Genomic DNA, 18166 nt, shown 5'->3' on the forward strand with positions numbered 1-18166 from the left:
TAAATCTAAGTTCAGAATTTATTTTTAAATTCAAGCCTTAGAAGACCATGTGAGGGCCCGTGAGTGTCTCAGTCACTTAAGTGTCAGCTTTCACCTCAAGTCATGATCCTAGGTTTCTAAGATGGAGTCCCACATTGCTACTGACTCTCTGTTCCTCAGGGAGTCTGCTTCTCCTTCTCCCTCTTCCCCTCGCCCCCCTCCCCTGCTCATGCTCACTCTCATTCTCTCTCTCTCAAATAAATAAATAAATAAGAAGAAGAAGAAGAAGAGGAGGAGGAGGAGAAAGGAGAAGAAAGGAGAAGGAGAAGGAGAAGACAATGTGAAAACAGGCTATAAGGCATGATAGGCTGCTTTAGTTTGTTTGAACCTTAACTTTGATGGCAGAGAGCTTTGTTTAACATACTAGTTTAAAAGACGTAGTTTAACATACTGAATGGTTAATCAGAATCCCCAAATTTTTCAGACTGTGGTCTTCTTCTAGGTCCTTGAACTAAACACACAGATCCTTTTTGAAGTTCTTTATTCCTTGATTATAAATGGCTTCAGAATAATAGGCCTTGGTTATTGAGATTACATTCTTCCTTCTTTCCTTCCTTCCTTCCTTCTCCTTTTCCATTTTCCTTTCCTTTCTTCCCTTTTTTCCCTTCTTTTATTCTTCTTGAGTTTTGATCCAGAAATTCCTCATTGGAATTGTTAACTCTTTGAAACTTTCAAAAAAAACTAAAAAATATAATTACTGATGTTCTGTTGTTGTCAAGGGAAGCTTTGATTCACATTATATTGTTACCCCCCATTATAGAAAGCAAGGATTCCAAGTCCTCTTCTGAGTACATGGCTACTTCAATAAAATAATATTCACAAATTCCACGGGTCACACCTAAGCTGCATTAATAACTGCATGATTATAGGCAATTTTGTTGACCATTCCAAATGTTAATTTCTATCTTTTTTTATATTTGGCAAATAACAGGGATTTTGTAGAGTTTATTGTGAGAATGAAAGCAATGTATATATATATAGTAACATACACATATGCCACATATGGGGAATACCAAATAAATCACTCATTGATCTAGCAGGTGTTATTATTACTATCATTGCTAATTAAAATTGTAATTCAAACTAAATAATACAATTATCATTTTCATGTACTATTTGAATATTTGTATAAAGTATCAAGAAAAGGATCAAGGATCAGAAAAGAGAATGAGAGAGAGATGGAGGGAGCTCATGCATTGGTTTTTTAAATATTTTCTAGGAATCTTAAAGTAATCCTTTATACTTAGACATTTGAGGAGTAATTTTCTTCTCTTTTGGGTTTATGATATTAAAAATCTAAAATGGAGATGCAGAGTAGATAAAGAGGTTAAAATGTAAGATCTACAAGAGAAAATATAGAAATTGAGATTTTAACCTGTTAATTGGAAATACCTGTTGCCCTAGTCATGATGAGGCTCAGTTCGAAGATTTACTCTTCAGCTTCTCTGAGAACAAAATAAGAGGAAAGAGTTAAGATAAAGTAGAAGATATTTGGATTGACTGCAAAGAAATATTTTCTGAATATAAGTGGTATTAAAAAATGTAAAAGATGTTTGAAGAAAGATGTGCTTGTTCTTTTCCTGTAGTCTTGAAATATGATGGATAATCACATATTGAGGTAGTTTACTGTCTTTTGTTTTATTTTTTGAAGATTTTATTTATTTATTTTATACACAGAGAGAAAGAGAGAACACAGGCAGGGAGAGCAGCAGACAAAGGGAGAGGGAGAAGCAGGCTACCCACGGAGCAGGGAGCCTGTTGCAGGGCCTGATCTCAGGACCTGGAGATCATGACCAAAGCTCAAGACAGACGCTTAACCGACTGAGTCACCCAGGTGCTCAGTTTACAGACTTTTTAGAATGTTAAACAGACAAATAAATAAGCACAAAATATTAGATGACCTCTCTAGGGTTCATTTAATCTTTAATTTTTACTTTCCTAAACCACAAAATTATAACTATTCTAAGAACAAGATAGCAATTTACCAACACATTGTTAAGAGCCACCTTACTCCCTCACCTCCACAAAAGCTACCTACTACATACATGGACTTAAGTTTTATTTACAAATCTTGTAGTGAATAAGTTTTCCAATATGGTATCCTGAAGAATTGGTTTTGATCCAGGACAATTTTAAGTAATAAAAATGTAGACATGTTATTTTATTAAATTACCAGAGCCTGTCTCTCTCATTATTTTTTCTTAAAGATTTTATTTATTTATTTATTTGACAGGCAGAGATCACAAGTGGGCAGAGAGGTAGGCAGACAGAGAGAGAGGTGAAAGCAGGCTCCCTGCTCAGCAGGGAGCCCGATGCAGGGCTTGATCCCAGGACCCTGGGATCATGACCTGAGCCGAAAGCAGAGGCTTTAACACTGAGCCACCCAGGCGCCCTGTCTCTCTCATTTATAATACAGGAGTGTAGATCATGTAATCCAAGAATTTAGTAAATAAAATTTAAATAATCAAACTATCACTATGACTAATAAGCTGTAGTTTCTTAAGAATATCAAGCTACCTTTATGGACTTTCTCAATGCCAAAACAAATAAAGCAGGGAGTAAGTTAAGTACGAATGGACAATCTCATGGTAAAATTTAGCAAGAATCCCTCTAGGTTTTATTGTAATGGCTAAGGAGAAGTGATCAAATGTCAGGTTGAGTAATTAAAAAGCAGTTATATAGTTATCTTCTTTTGTTTTTCATGACCGTGATTTTTTTACTTCCAGTACTTGACATTAGAAGCACTTTTATAAACCACCTCATATTATCTTCCTCTTCTTCCTCCTCCCCTTCTCCTTTTCCTTCTCTTCTTTCTCTCTCTCCTCTTTCTACTTCTTTTCTTCTCTCTATATCCTTCTCTAGTTGTACTTGATTTTTTCCATATCTTCAGTCGGTTTTATAGCCTGTCTCTGTCTTTGTTTTTTCAAATTATTACAAACATTGAACTATTTACATACATTTAGAGCATTTAAGATAATGCCCCACATATAATAAAACATAAGTAATTGTTAATTATTTTTATGTTCTGGATCTTGCCTTTTAAAGAAAGCTTAATGCTAGCTTAACCTAGTGTTCAATAACTTAGGATGTTGTTATAAGTCATAAATGAATTAATATTTTAAAGTATTTAGAGCAATGCCTGATATACAGCAACTGTTAGATATGTTTTTCTAAAAAAATTAATGTATTATCACAGCAATTGTACTGCAGGCTATTAAAATGCAAGAAGTTTAGTCATCTAACAAAATATGTATGTGTGTGTGTATATATATGACAAGTGCTGGATGTTTGAGAAATGTTAAAATTTCACAAGATGTGATCATTATTCTAATGAAGATTTAACCCATTAGATGAGGCAAGGGATGTGTATGCAAATAAACAGAATTAAGCCAAAACAGTTTTAAATGTTAACTGCTAATGTGATTTATTTCTATAAGGTTAAAACTAATAATGGCATGCTGAATCACCAAAATTATTATAGTAATGTGGAATTATTTTTAATGATCTTTTTATTTCAATTTATATTTATATGTAGCATACCAATTATTGATAAGGTTCTGGGGGCAGTAATTATTAATATGACATTTCTTCAGAAAGATGCAGCAATAATAATAATTCTAAATAAAAATCTCTGCATGAATAGTCTGCCACATAACTAAAAAAACCTTTTATATTTTATTCCATTTACTACTCATAACACCTTTATGAGACAGGTACTATTTATTCTTCTTATTTTCATTCTATGTATGATCTGGATTTTGCCCTTTATAGAGAACAATGGCTTTACCTAATTTCAGCTTAACACGAGGAGACTAAGGTACAGAAAAACAAAGAGCTCAACGTACCAGAGCTGGTAATATGCTTTTTCTTTTCCTGGCATCCATACCATCAGACACTACATTATCATAACTGCAAAGCCATTAAAAACCCCACTTTGTTGTTGTTTTTTATATCCCCTAGAGTATCGCAGTGTCTATGCTGCTGTTCCCAAACTGAAGTGCCCAGGTAAACTCAACCAATGGCAATTGAGTATTTTAAAATTTTAAGGGAAACACAGTAATACTCAGCTCAACATCAGGTATCACTTGAGAGTTCACAATTAAACATAATCCACACAGCATTTCTTTTAATAACCACATCTTTGTAAATCTAGGTTTTTAGAAATTGCTGCTACAAAAACCAAATACTGTGTAAAAATTGCTATGGAACAAAATTTGAAAGTAGTGGTATTCAATTAATTCCAATATTTGAGAGGCTATGAAATGTACAAAAGTTGTACATATCCAATGATAAGAAATTATGTTTAGAATGAAGTAAAATATTCTTTTTACATTTTAATTTATGTATATTAACCTTCAGATGATATGAATTTAGATTAACTATTTAAGTGAAACTGATTGATATTTCTCTTGAACTAGGTCCACCATGAGAAAGGTCTTAAGATATTAAGGAGTGTGTGAGCTGAGAAAGTTTGGGAATCTCCAATCTACAGCAGAAATGCTGTGCCTAAGACATTGATCTTGAGTGTCAGGCTAACCTTTTTTTCCGGCTTTATGCAGAGAAAACATCATTCTACTCATTTCTGATATTTTCCCACCTAAACCACAGGATACAACTTGAAATTTTTCTTTTCTTTTCTTTTTTGTTTTTTAAGATTTTATTTATTTATTTGACACAGAGAGATCACAAGTAGGCGGGGGGGGGGGAGCAGACTCCCTGCTGAGCAGATAGCCCCATGTGGGGCTCCATCCCAGGACCCTGAGATCATGACCTGAGCTGAAGGCAGAGGCTTAACCCACTGAGTCATCCAAGCGCCTTTGAAATTGTTCTTATTAACTCTTTTCTTAGCCTCCAGTTGCTCTTCTTGAGCAATATCCCAGTTAATATTTCTAATGAAAAACAGTGAAACAGCCACAGTGAAAAAGTTCCTGGTCTTCACTCCCTAAAGTCAATATTCCTTCTTCACCATTTGTGGCTCCTTGAGGTTCCTGAAGCAAACTACAAAGACAGATTGGCACAATTCTCTACCAATAAATAAGGGGATTCTATTCATTGCAAGTAGCATAAAAAGTTTCATGGTGGACAATGCAGCATTTCAAAATTATACATTTACAATTTTATTTGGTAAAAAAAAAACTGCCTTCAGTTTACATTGATTTTAGTCTTCACATTTCATGTAGGCTACTTTGTAATGTGCTGTGATATGGGGGAGCAGAGTAAATGAGGCTTGTTCAAAGTAGATGGAACATCAGCTTGCCACCCTCATTCTGACATGGGGGTTCCCTTCCAACCTCCCTGTGTACAATTGACAATGCTGAAAATCTGGAGCTCTGAAGGACCCAATGTTACAAAATAGCTTGGTGATACGACTATTCTATGTCCAATTACATACCTGAAACATATAGATCAAATATAGCAGATAGAAAAATGGGAAATAATTCTAAAACAATGAGAGAGCTACATAACCTTCTTTCCTAGGAAAAGGTGCAATAATTTTAATGGCACAATGACAAATATCAGAAATATTTTCTAACCTTTGGACAAATCAAAAAGCCTGGAATCCAAATATTTGAAGTTTTATGAGGGATTCTAGAATACTCCCTAGGTTTTGATTGTAGCTGTCAAAATGACAATGAAGCTCAAAATCAGTTCAGGGGTCCAGATAGGTAAGCAATGCTCATCTGACAGTCCTCTCTTTGCCCTTTCTCTCTTCACAAAATCCATTTCTATTAAAGGTAAACTTGTCTCTCCTTCATGTAAGTAGCAAAGACCTCAAAGCAGTTTTGATTTGTTCAGCTTCTTAAAGCTTTTCCAAAAACTCTTTGGACTAGAAAGGGTCTTTGCTTTATACAGGTAAAACTGAAAGCAACTCTTTCATTTCTCTCTATTTTTCTCAGCAACAAAGAATTGGACTTCCCCAAATGATTAAGTCCTAAAATCAGGGGGGAAAAAAATGGAAGATTTCAACTTAAAATTCTCTACTCTCCATGAACTTGAAACACTAGATCTTCAATATTTTAAAGTGGGCTCCATGCCCAGTGTGGCGCCCACCTCGGGGATCAAAGTCATAACCCTGAGATAAAGACCTGAGTGGAGATCTAGAGTCAGATGCCTAACTGACTGAGCCATCCATGTGCCCCTTAAATATCTTAAATCTATATATTTCTTTTCTTTCATCTTTAAATTCAAGCTATTTGACTCCCCTCCTCTGTTTAGCGAGGTATCTAAGGACAACTTTTTCAAACACACTGCAGCATGTTTAGAATTCGTCCTAAGGATAAGATTAAGTAAGAAGAATGCATGGGAAAAGCATGGCAAGTTTGTACATTTTGACTACCACCACCCAGTTTGCCCACCACACCACCAACCCCAACTCTGGCAACTACCAGTTTCTTCTCTGTATCTATGAGTTTGGTTTTTGGTTTGTTCTAGATAACAAATTATTGTGTTGCACAGATGAAACTAATATAAGGTTATATGTTAATTATATTTCAATTTAAAAATACATAGAAAACTATTTGACACTAGTCATAAGTCTTCTTCCCCATGAGAAGTAATAGTTGGTGGGGTTTGGGGAATTATGACAGTTTCACAAGGATGATGGTACAAACTATGGGAATTCTGTGGGAGCATGAATTTTTTTTTCTGAGATTGAAGACACATTTTTCAGAAGTAGTTAATTTCAGTAAGTCTTCCTCATATCTCATTGGCATGTCATCCTCATATCTTATTCCTCATGGCACAGATATGGTATTTTTAAACTATTATCACAAAATAAAAATAGAATTGGCTTAGAATAATAATTCTTCTCTGGAAACTCATGTCCATCAGGAAATAGAAAAATAAAATCATAATTCTGTTAAGAAAGAAAGACAGAGGTGGATATAGAGATTAGAAGGAGAGAGATGAGAGACAGAATATTAGTGACGTAGTCAACCTCTAGATTATTTACTACATAACATATTTAAAATGTCTTCATTTGTGTTTATCTTGGGTCCCCAGTAAACTAGGGCTAAATAAAAGGTGTACTCTATAGTCATAGTCTCCACTTCTTTGTGAGCAATGTGCCCCATCTTTTATCAGAAAATTTTCTAGGAGCACCTGGGTGACTTGGTTAAGTGTTTGACTCTTGATTTTGGCTCAGATCATGATCTCAGGGTTATGAGATCAGGAACTGTACTGGGCTCCAAGATGGACATGGAGCCTGCTTAAGATTCTCTCTCTTCCTCTCCTTCTGCAACTCCTACCCCTGTGCAGGCATACTCTCACTCAATCTCTGAAAAAAAGAAAAGAAAAGAGGAAAAAAAGTTCTAAAGAGAATTTATGCATTCTTCTCAGTCTTGATTTCCTATTGTCTCTCAATTTCTCTATCCATACGGGCTTTGGACAGTTTTTACCCTTATAAAATAGAGATTCATGTTTTATAATTTTTTTTTTTCAGCGTATGACCCTCCCTTCAAGAAAAAGACTTTTATCCTGTGTTCACATTTGCATTGGCTAATTTCCAACTTAGAGAATTCTTCATATCTCTGGTGCTTAGGCCCAGGAGAAGAGTTGTTTTGCCAAGAGCTCTTCTTAAGACCTTGGCTTCCCTCACCTTTGGAATTTACCAAATGGCACACAACTTGTGCTACTTCAGTAAGAGCAGAGCCATTCATTCCTTCATTTTTATTCAAGCGTAGAATATGCCACCTACGTTCCATCTCTCATTTTCTTTCTCCTGTATCTATGAGAAATATTTTTAAGTTCGTAAAATGGTAGCTTTTCTTAAGATTTCACCTTCTCTGTAGGCCTAAATCTGTGGGCCTTTTTTTATTTCTCTCTCTCTGCTTTCAGACATAGACATTTCTGTTTCTAAAATCTTTTCCATTCCTCACAGTAAAGCTTATGAATTCTACAAACCTTAATTTTCATAAAAATATTTTTTTCCAACAAATATTTTCTATCCTTTCAAATCCACCTTAAGAGGTATCATTTATCCATTTAATATCTATCTCCTACAGAGAATCAATCTTTTGTTATTCTGTTTTCCTTTCTCAAAGAGAGTTTCATCTTTGTTGAAACATACCTTATACTTCTAAACCCATAACTTTCCCTCAGGTACAGATATTATGTTTTTCCTCTTATATCAAGTGTTCGGATTTGCATCTCTTCTAATTCCAGTCTTTTCCCAATATAGTTGACCTGATTTGGGAGAACTTTTATGTTTCCTCCTAATCAAGCAAGCTAGGGACAAGCGGTTGTTGAAGAAAACATCAATAGCTTTTTGATTGACCATCTATAAGATGAAAGTGTATGTAGGAGTTTTCATATGTGAGAAGTCTCTCAGGGAATAATTATAGTTTTATCTCTAAGAAGTTTCTCCTCGCTAGTTTTTAAACATCTTGGAAGAGTTCACTCCTCCTTCCATACACTGTTAAATCTCTGAACCTTCATCTTCCCCAGTTCCATACTGGGGAGCAATTAATTATGAATATATTTCATTTATCCTTTCATACATGTTCACTTTATTTTTTAAGAACCTGGCTCTTCCCCTCAGCAAATCCTTCACTTTCTACATGAAATCCTTTTTCTAGAACAATTGATTGATTTTTAACATAAAGTTGATATAATGCACAAAATAATTGCACAAAATAATATAGCAAGTACACATATATCCCCCCTCAAATATTATATCATATTTACTTCATAAAACTATTTTTAATGAATCATATTACTATTAACAGCTAAAATCTCAACCCACTCAATTTTTCACACTCCCTACACTTGTGTGGAAATGTTGAATTGCATTCTCAGATACATTTTTCTACATTTACTATGTGTATTTTGTGTTCACATACACTATACATTCATGTTTGGGTTTCAAGTGTTTTTTAAAATAACTATTAAAATAAAATAAAATAGCTATTTTCACTATGTTTTTTATGAGATTTATTCATGTTTATATTTGTTAAACAGTCTATTAAACTCAACTTTAAAATAATATATATTTCTGGGGTTCCTGTTTGGTTCAGTTGGTAAAGCATCTGATTCTTGATCCCAGGGTCATGAATTTGAGCCCCACTTTGAGTGTAACGACTACTTTTTTTTAAAAAGTGAAAAATAAAAAATAAAATAATGTATATTTCATGAATAAATTTCTGTTATCCACTTATCTGCTGAAGGAAATTTGTTCGGCTTTTTTAACTTTTTTCTATGAGAAACAACTTTACAGTGAACATAATTACATATTTCTGCTTCATACATACATAGCCAGAAATAAAATTGAGCCTTAGATTACCCATATCTTGCAAGGTATTGAAGTTGGCATCAAAGAAGTATCAATTTATACTCCCATGATGTATATAATTTTTCTATATGGCCAACCGGTACTTGATCTTGTTAAAATGTTTAATTTGTGAAAAGCTGATGATGGTGAAATTATATTTATTTCATTTGTTTTATTGAAATGCAGTTGATAGTCAAGAACTCTTTCAGTTTTAAGTATATGATAAGGTGTATTTCAACAATTTCATAAATGTAACAAATGTATCTAGCACAAATTGTGCATTTAACAAAGGTAGAAATGTAACTGCTACTAAAAACACTATATAAAATATTTCCATTACCCCAAATATTCATTTGTGCCCCTTTCCAGTTTGTTCCCTTACCCCACACTAACCATTAACAACCATTAAGGAACTGAGTTGTCCCTGTTCAAGCTTTTCTTTCTCAAAATGCTTTTGTGAATAGATGAGTGGAGGAAGGCTCTTGTAATCATACAATAATGGAGCTTCCTCTACATAGAAAATTCAGGATCCGGGCGCCTGGGTGGTTCAGTGGGTTAAAGCCTCTGCCTTTGGCTCAGGTCATGGTCTCAGGGTTCTGGGATTGAGCCCCGCATCGGGCTCTCTGCTCATCAGGGAGCCTGCTTCCTCCTCTCTCTCTCTGCCTACTTGTGATCTCTGTCTGTCAAGTAAATAAAAAAAATCTAAAGAAAAAAATAAAAGAAAAATCAGGATCATGGAAGAACCATCCTTCTCTGTTTGACTTGCTCTCTAATAGATTTTAGCATGTAGGAATCTAGTTGCTGCTACATACATGTTATAGACTAAATATATAAGTGACTGAACTTATGAATTATAAAAGGCTTTTAAGAATGTGAACCACGTGATCAATTGATAAATGTGCTTGCTACCAATATTGAAATACCAAAGAGTCTCGTTCTGTGTTTTGCTTTTACTTATCTCTCTTTCTCCCTTCACTTCCAAGTTCCTGAGATGCACTTTTTCATATTTTTGCAGAAAATTCTACAAAGATAAGTCATTTCATTGTCAAAGCTATGCCCACTCTTTCTGATTCTTACATGGAAATGTCTCTGTATCTTGCATTTCACCAATTTTGAATTTATCTCCTGATTGCTTAATATTTTGGGCTATCTTGCTCAATATTATTTGTCTCCTATATTTTGCACTTCAATTTTCTAGTTTATTAATAAGGGAAAATTTTTCACTTTCTCTCTTGCCCATGTCTAGAAAGTTTGATTTTTCTGTGCAAATGTCAAAAAAGACAGGTCTGAGTTTGTTCTCTTGGTGTTATGCTGCTTATTGCATATCCAGTCAGTGGTCAGTTGGTAGTCTCTGCCCAATTTTATCTCTGTACCCTACTTTTGCTTACTTGTGCCATTAGAAGTATGCAGCTTTTTTATATAGGAGAGTGGCTATAATTTATCACTAAAGAAATACCATTGCATATAATAAACATACTCCACTTCGGTCACCTGAAAGAAATGGAGATATTTCAGTATCCCATAGAATATTAGAATTATAATGCTTCCTTTTTTTTTTTTTTTTTTTTTTTGGCTTTTGATCCATAGGCATATTTCTGTATTCTACAAAACTCTGGTCACTTTGTAATTTCAGATCAATGTAAGCTTTGCAAATGGGGAAAAGAGGCAGAACTGAAATAAAGTAAAACCATTTACTTGTGGTCTCATAATTGCAATTCAAAGGGAGCAGATTTGGGTAGCAACCCAAATTGTGTCACACTAGGGAACAAAAGTCTGGAGTTTTTAAAGTCAGAAGAAATGTCTGTATACATTGTTTTTAAAGAATTTTGATTGGTGGTAGTGGCAGAAAATTAATCTTGCCTAAACATAATCGGTTGCTAAGGCTATCACTAAGCAAAAGTGCATTACCGTAGAAAAAAAATTGCAGGCGTTTGTGCAGTCTTTGAAATATTTGTGGTTTGTCCCTGCTCAAAAGTTCATGGTTCTAGTCAGTGAGAGTGTGCATGAGACCCACATCCTTAAGGGCCTCCTGGCTCCATTTTAAAACTCTTCGACATAAATGATTCTCCTTATTTCTTCTTCCAGCCTATTTCAGAAGATCCAAGGAACATATATCCCTTGCTTTTTTGAGAGCAGGTGACTAAAAGCTAAATATTTTCAAGATATCAACCACATGTCACATTTTAAACAATACCACTGATATACAATTTCATATTCCTATAAATTTAACAACATAGCATCCTTCTGTAACATCTAGCCATTTTATGAAAATCAAATTATATGAAGGTTTATTTTTTATATTTTGAATAATTATAGATATTTTGAAATGTGACTCATGATATCTATATTTAAGGTTTTTTAAAAGATAACTCAAGTGAGAACTGGAAAAATGTAACATGGTTTTGATTTACAGACCCTATTCAAAGAAAAGAAAAATTATTTTATAAACACTTTAAAAAACTCTTGTGACATAGACACCTGAATATTCCATGTTTTTACTAATAGAAAAAATATATAATGTCCTTTATTCTGTATGATATATTTGTGTATTATTTGTTGAAGACACATGTACAGAGGTGCACACACACACGCATCACCTAAATCATGACTGTTAAATTTTAAAATTTTACAATTTGCTGTCATGATTGTGAAATTTAATAATTCCTATGCCTCTTCTCATTTGTTCCCATTGTCTTCACAACTGTGAATTCGTAAGATACTGTCTTCTAAAACCCATGAAGAATATGAGTAGAATACAAGAGATATGAAAGATAAAGATACTTCCTCTGAAGAGTTCTTAAGTATAAAATACATTAATTTTCTGTTATTCCATGTACTTCTATTTGATATGCGTCACATTTAATTGTGCACTAGGAATTGTATGTCTTTTGCAGTTATAGTATAGGTCTAGTGGTATTATGAACAAGTTTTTAATAAACAAAAAAATAAAGATTAAATATGTACTGACTAAAATGATTTTGATAGGAACCAACAGTTAAAGGAGCATACATGTTAAATATCTTTCCATCTAAATTTTATACAAGTAAATGAAAGTGATATTAAAATTTTATTTCATTGTACAATAAAACACCATGAATTATATGTTACGTTAGATTATAACTTCAGTGTTAATACCTAACTCATGTTAATTCAGTTAGAGAAAGATTTTATTATTTTTTTCCAGTCCTTGTTAATTTGATTTTATTATATACATTATTAAAAATGTTTCTGGTTTCAGTACTGTATTTAATATAAGTGTATATGAAGAAATCATTATCTTGTTCTAGCCTTAGAGTAATACTTCATCACTATGGATGTTATTAACTGAGGTTTTATGTAGGTGTTCTATACCAACTTGAGGTAGTTTTTCTATCTCAAATTTTGTAAGGATGTCGATCATGAGAAGTTATTGAATATGTATTTTTCTTCATATATAGAGACTAATAAATGAAGAGCTCCCTTTGTTGTATTAATGATGGTATTACATGGATTTAGTTAACCAATCTCCCATTTCTGGGATACAATTCAAGTTGTCATTTGTCAGAAATATATTATAGGAATTCTATGTATGAATTCTATGTATGTATGAATTCTATCCATATTTTTCTTTTAGGATATTTGTATCTAAATCCTTGAAAGATGTTACTCTGGAATTTCTTTTCCTTACCATTTCTGTCAAGCTTTGGTGCCAGTTTTGTATTAAACACATGAAATTATTTGGGAAGTGTCCTTCCACCCAATTCCTTACTGTCTGTGTAAAATTGTGCACACCCATTATTTAAATATTTAATAGACTTCACCAGTGAAAACATCTTGGTCTTAAGGCATTTTTGTGGGTATATTTTTACTACAGATTCATTTTTTTTTAAACTCGATTTGGCTACTTAGAATTTCTATTTGTATCTGTGTCAGTTTGGGTATGTTATATTTTATTGGACAATTTATCTATTTCATCTAAATTATTGAATTAATTAGAATAAAGTTGTTCACAGTATTTCCTCATTATCCTTTAACATCTGTAGAATTTATGGTGATTTTTCCTCTTCCTGATATTCTGGTTTTTATTCTCTCTTTTGTTCTTGATTAATCATGTGTGAGCCTGTGGATTATCAAGTTAACTAACCTTCAAAAGAATCTATATTATGACAGAGATTAAGATTACACTAGTATATACAATTGCCAACAATCATGTAATAATCAGTTAATATTTGTGCATTTTATTTAATGTGATTTCTACTAAAAACCTGTAAGCAAATAGTGAATTCTATTTTTTTTTAAATATCTTATTTATTTGACAGAGAGAAATCACAACTAGGCAGAGAGGCAGGCAGAGAGAGAGGAGGAAGCAGGCTGCCCACGAAGCAGAGAGCCCGATGTGGGGCTCGATCCCAGGACCCTGAGATCATGACCGAAGATAGAGGCTTTAACCCACTGAGCCACCCAGGTGCCTGTGAACTCTATTTTAAAATATTTGTGTTGAATTTAAGAACTGGACTTATATCAATAATTTGCGTTGAACTACAACACAAATTATATGTAGTTAAAATTTAGTAAACACAGATACATGAGAAAGCAAGTACAGAAACATATAATTTTCTCCCCAAAATAAAACATTAGAAAACAAACAAAACAAAACAAAACAAAAAACAGAGTAGAAATATGACCTACTGAGAATAAATCAACACAAATGAGTTTTAAAAGTTTAGCACCAAATGAATAATAATTTTTAAGAAAAACTAGTGGTACAATCAACAACATAAAACCAGTTTAGTGGTTAATGCTTTTCACCCCACTTCGTTGTTGCATTTATTTCCTTTCATCAGGAAGACTCATACTGCAATGACATTAGGCAGTTCAACAATAAATATAAAATATGCCCTTAGCAAATAAGGATATGGATGATAGAAAGACTGATTTTGTTTCGGTTTCCCCAAACAAGGAATGGTTAATCACAAACACTCTCTGGTACCTGTAACCAAAATACACATATAATAGAAAGCTAGAGAAAAACGTGACAATAAACCTGGAAAATACATAAACACATGAGACAAATAAAGGAACAACTGATAGAGACATCCACCCATATACTTTTTTTTTTTTTTTTCTTTTAGAAGGAGGGAGAGGAGGTGGAAGGGACAGAGAGGAAGAGATAGGAAGAGATATAATCTTTTTTTTTTCTTCTTTAAGATTTTATTTATTTATTGTAGAGAGAGAGAGAGAAGACGAGCAAGGGGAAGGGCAAAGAGAGAACTAGACACCCTGCTGAAGAGGGAGCCTGATTCTAGGAGGACCCCTGGGATCATGACCTGAGCCAAAGACAGACACTTAACTGACTGAGCCACCCAGCCACTCCAAGAGAGAATCTTAAGCAAACTCCATGCCCAATCCAGAGCCTGACAAGGGGCTTAGTCTCACAACCCTGAGATTATGACCTGAGTGGAAATCAAGAATCAGATGCTTAACCTAACTGAGACACAGAGCTCCCCATCACATCTACTTTATCCGTTCATCTAATGACAGAAACTTAGGTTGATTCCATATCTTAGCAATTGTAACTAATGCTGCAATAGGAATGGGAGTGCAGGTACATTTTACATATCATGTTTTCATTTCCTTTCGATATGTACTGAGAAATGGAATTACTGACAAATGGTAGTTCTCTTTTAAATTTCTTTTTTTTAATTGAGAGAGAGAGAATACAGAGGCAGAGGGAGAAGCAGACTCCCCGCTGAGCACAGAGCCAGACATGGGGCTCAATCCCAGGATCCTGAGATGGTGACCTGAGCTGAAGGCAGACACTCAACAGAATGAGCCACCCAGGTACCTCTCTTTTTAATTTTTTGAAGAAACTCCATGTTTCCACAGTACCAGAACCGAGCTACATTCTCACCAACAGTGCATAAGTGTTCCCTTTTCTCCACACCCTCACCAACACTTATCTCGTGTCTTCTTGATTAACTCCTTATCCAAGATATAATTTGCAAATATTTTATTCTGTACTGTAGTTTTTTTTTTTAATTTTGTTTGTTGTTTCTTTTGCTGTGCAAACGCTATTTTGTTTAACGTAGTCCCATTTGTTGATTTTTGCTTTTGTCGTTTGTGCTTTTGGTGTCACATCCAAAAAATCATTGTCAGGGCCAATGTGAAAGAGCTGCTTATTTCTGTTCATTTTTCCCTATGACTTTTTATTTTTTTTTAATAATATCAGATCTTATGTTTAAGTCTGTAATCCATTTCAAGTTAATTTTTGTGAGTGGTATAAGATAGGGGTCTGATATATCTTTCTGCATGTGGTTATCCAGTTTTCCCAGCACCATTTATTGAAAAGACTATCCTTTCCCAATTGAATGTTATTTGTTCCCTTGTCAAATGTTAGTTGACCAAATATGTGAAAAGTAAAATTTTCATTATTTGCAAATGTTATGATCTTTTATATAGACAATCTCAAAGAGTCAACAACAACAACAAAAACTGTTGGAACTGATCATTGAATTTCGTAAAGTTCCAGGATATAAAGTCAACATACAGAAATAAATTGTGTTTTGATACACTAACAACAACAACAACAACAAAATCTGAAAAAGAAACAAAACTATTCCATTTACAATAGTCTCAAACACATTAAAATACTTAGGAATATATTTTATGAAGGAAGTGAATGACGTTTATAATGTAAACTACAGGACTAATAAAAGAAAATTTAAAAGACACAAACATGGGAAGATCATGGATCAGAAGAATTAATAGTCTTAACATGTCCATAACACCCAAAATGGTCTATAGATTCAGTGCAATTCCTATAAAAATTCCAAAGGCATTTTACACAGAAATAAAAGAAAACAATTCTAGAGTTTATATGGAACCATAAAAGACCCTGAATAGCCAAAGCTATCATGAAAAAGAAGAATAAAGATAAAGGCATTATATTTCCTGGTTTGAACTATACTACAAAGTTATAGTAATTAAGAGAATATGGTACTGGCATAAAAATAGATACATACAACAATGGAACAGAATAGAAAGCCCAGAAATAAACTCACACTACTTGATTTTTAAGACTACCTATGAAATGACATAATTGAGAAAAGTGGTTATTTCTTATGACATATCAATCGTGGGATAAAATAAAGAGATAAGAAATCAAATCCATATAAAAAGGGCCAACCAATTTGTTTAACTTATATCAATGTAATCCACATCTCCTCCTATACAAAATTACCTCAAATTGGTTTACAGAAGTAAATGCAAGATATAACAATACAAGTCTTCTACAAGGATATAAATGTAATAGAAAATCTGAAAACTTTAGGCAAATAATTTTTAGATATAACACAAAATATGGAAATCATAAATAAAAATTGATAAATTGTACTTTATCAAATCAAAACAATAGTCTGCTCTTTGAAATTCATTGTTACAATTTTTTTAAACACTACGATAAAATGTTTGCAAAATAGATACTTAATAAAGGACTTAGGTCCAGAATCTTAAGAAAAAAAAAAAAGGTCATTACACAAAAATAATAATCAGCAAAATGTATGAATAGACTCTTTACAAAAAAAAAAGATACACAAATTGCATGTTAAAAAAAAATGTTTAGCATCTTTATTCTTTAGGGAGATGCACATTTAAACCTCATTGAGATACGACCTAGCACTTAATAGAATGATTAAAATTTAAAAGACTGATAATTACCTGAGTACAGGTAAGGATGCAGAACAATCGGAACTCTCACATGTTGTTTGTGGGAATGCAAAATGGTACAACTATTTTGTATGGAAGACACTGTGCTGTGTCACATAAACAATCAAACCCAATAATCTCATTACTAAGCTTTCCCCAAGAGGAAGCAAAACAGTTCTTTACATAAAGATCTAAATACAAATTTTATAGCAGCTTTATCCCATAATTACTGCAATCTAAAAACATCACAAATGTCCATAAACTTTTCAAGCAATTAAAAATTTCATATACTCTTATAATGGAACAACTCAGTGATTTAAAAAAAAATACTACTTAGATAGACAACAAGATTAATCTCAAAAGCATCAACAAGGTGAAAGAGACCATTAGTCACTGAAACTACATATTCTATGATCCCATGTATATGATTTTACAGAATGCACAACTATAAGGATAGAAACCAAATAAGTAGTTGCCATGGATTGGGGGAGGTTGGTTAGAGGACACTTGCTACAAAGGGGAAAGGAAACCTAGGATGATGAAATTATTCTATCTTGATGGTGGAGGTAGTGGTGACATAACATTTTCAAGAATCATTCATTGAACCCTTAAAGGGTGACTAGAAACAACATCCACAAAACTTGTTTTATTTCTTGCAAATTCAAGATTTTGATTCATATTCTCTATGAATGAAACCAAGCATGATATCCTCAAGCACCATTAAATGTTTGATATCTTCAACATCTGATATCAGAAATCCAAAAGGGACAAATGATATCAAAACGTCTTGGCAAATTTTTAAATTATTTTTAAAATACTTAGTCAGGGGCGCCTGGGTGGCTCAGTGGGTTAAAGCCTCTGCCTTTGGCTCAGGTCATGATCTCAGGGTCCTGAGATCGGGCCCTGCATTGGGCTCTCTGCTCAGAGGGGGAGCCTGCTTCCCCCTCTCTCTCTCTGCCTGCCTCTCTGCCTACTTGTGACCTGTCTCTCTGTCAAATAAATGAATAAAATCTTTAAAATAAAATACTTAGTCAGAAATCAGCATTTTGGGGTGTGCCTGGGTAACCCCATTGATTGAGCATCTGACTCTTTGTTTTGGTTAAGGTGATGATCTCACTGGTTGTGAGATAAAGCCCTGCATCTGGCTCTGTGCTCAATGGTGCATCTCTTTGAAGA

The sequence above is a fragment of the Meles meles genome, chromosome 2, assembly GCF_922984935.1.
Source record: "Meles meles chromosome 2, mMelMel3.1 paternal haplotype, whole genome shotgun sequence".
Taxonomy (NCBI): Eukaryota; Metazoa; Chordata; class Mammalia; order Carnivora; family Mustelidae; genus Meles; species Meles meles.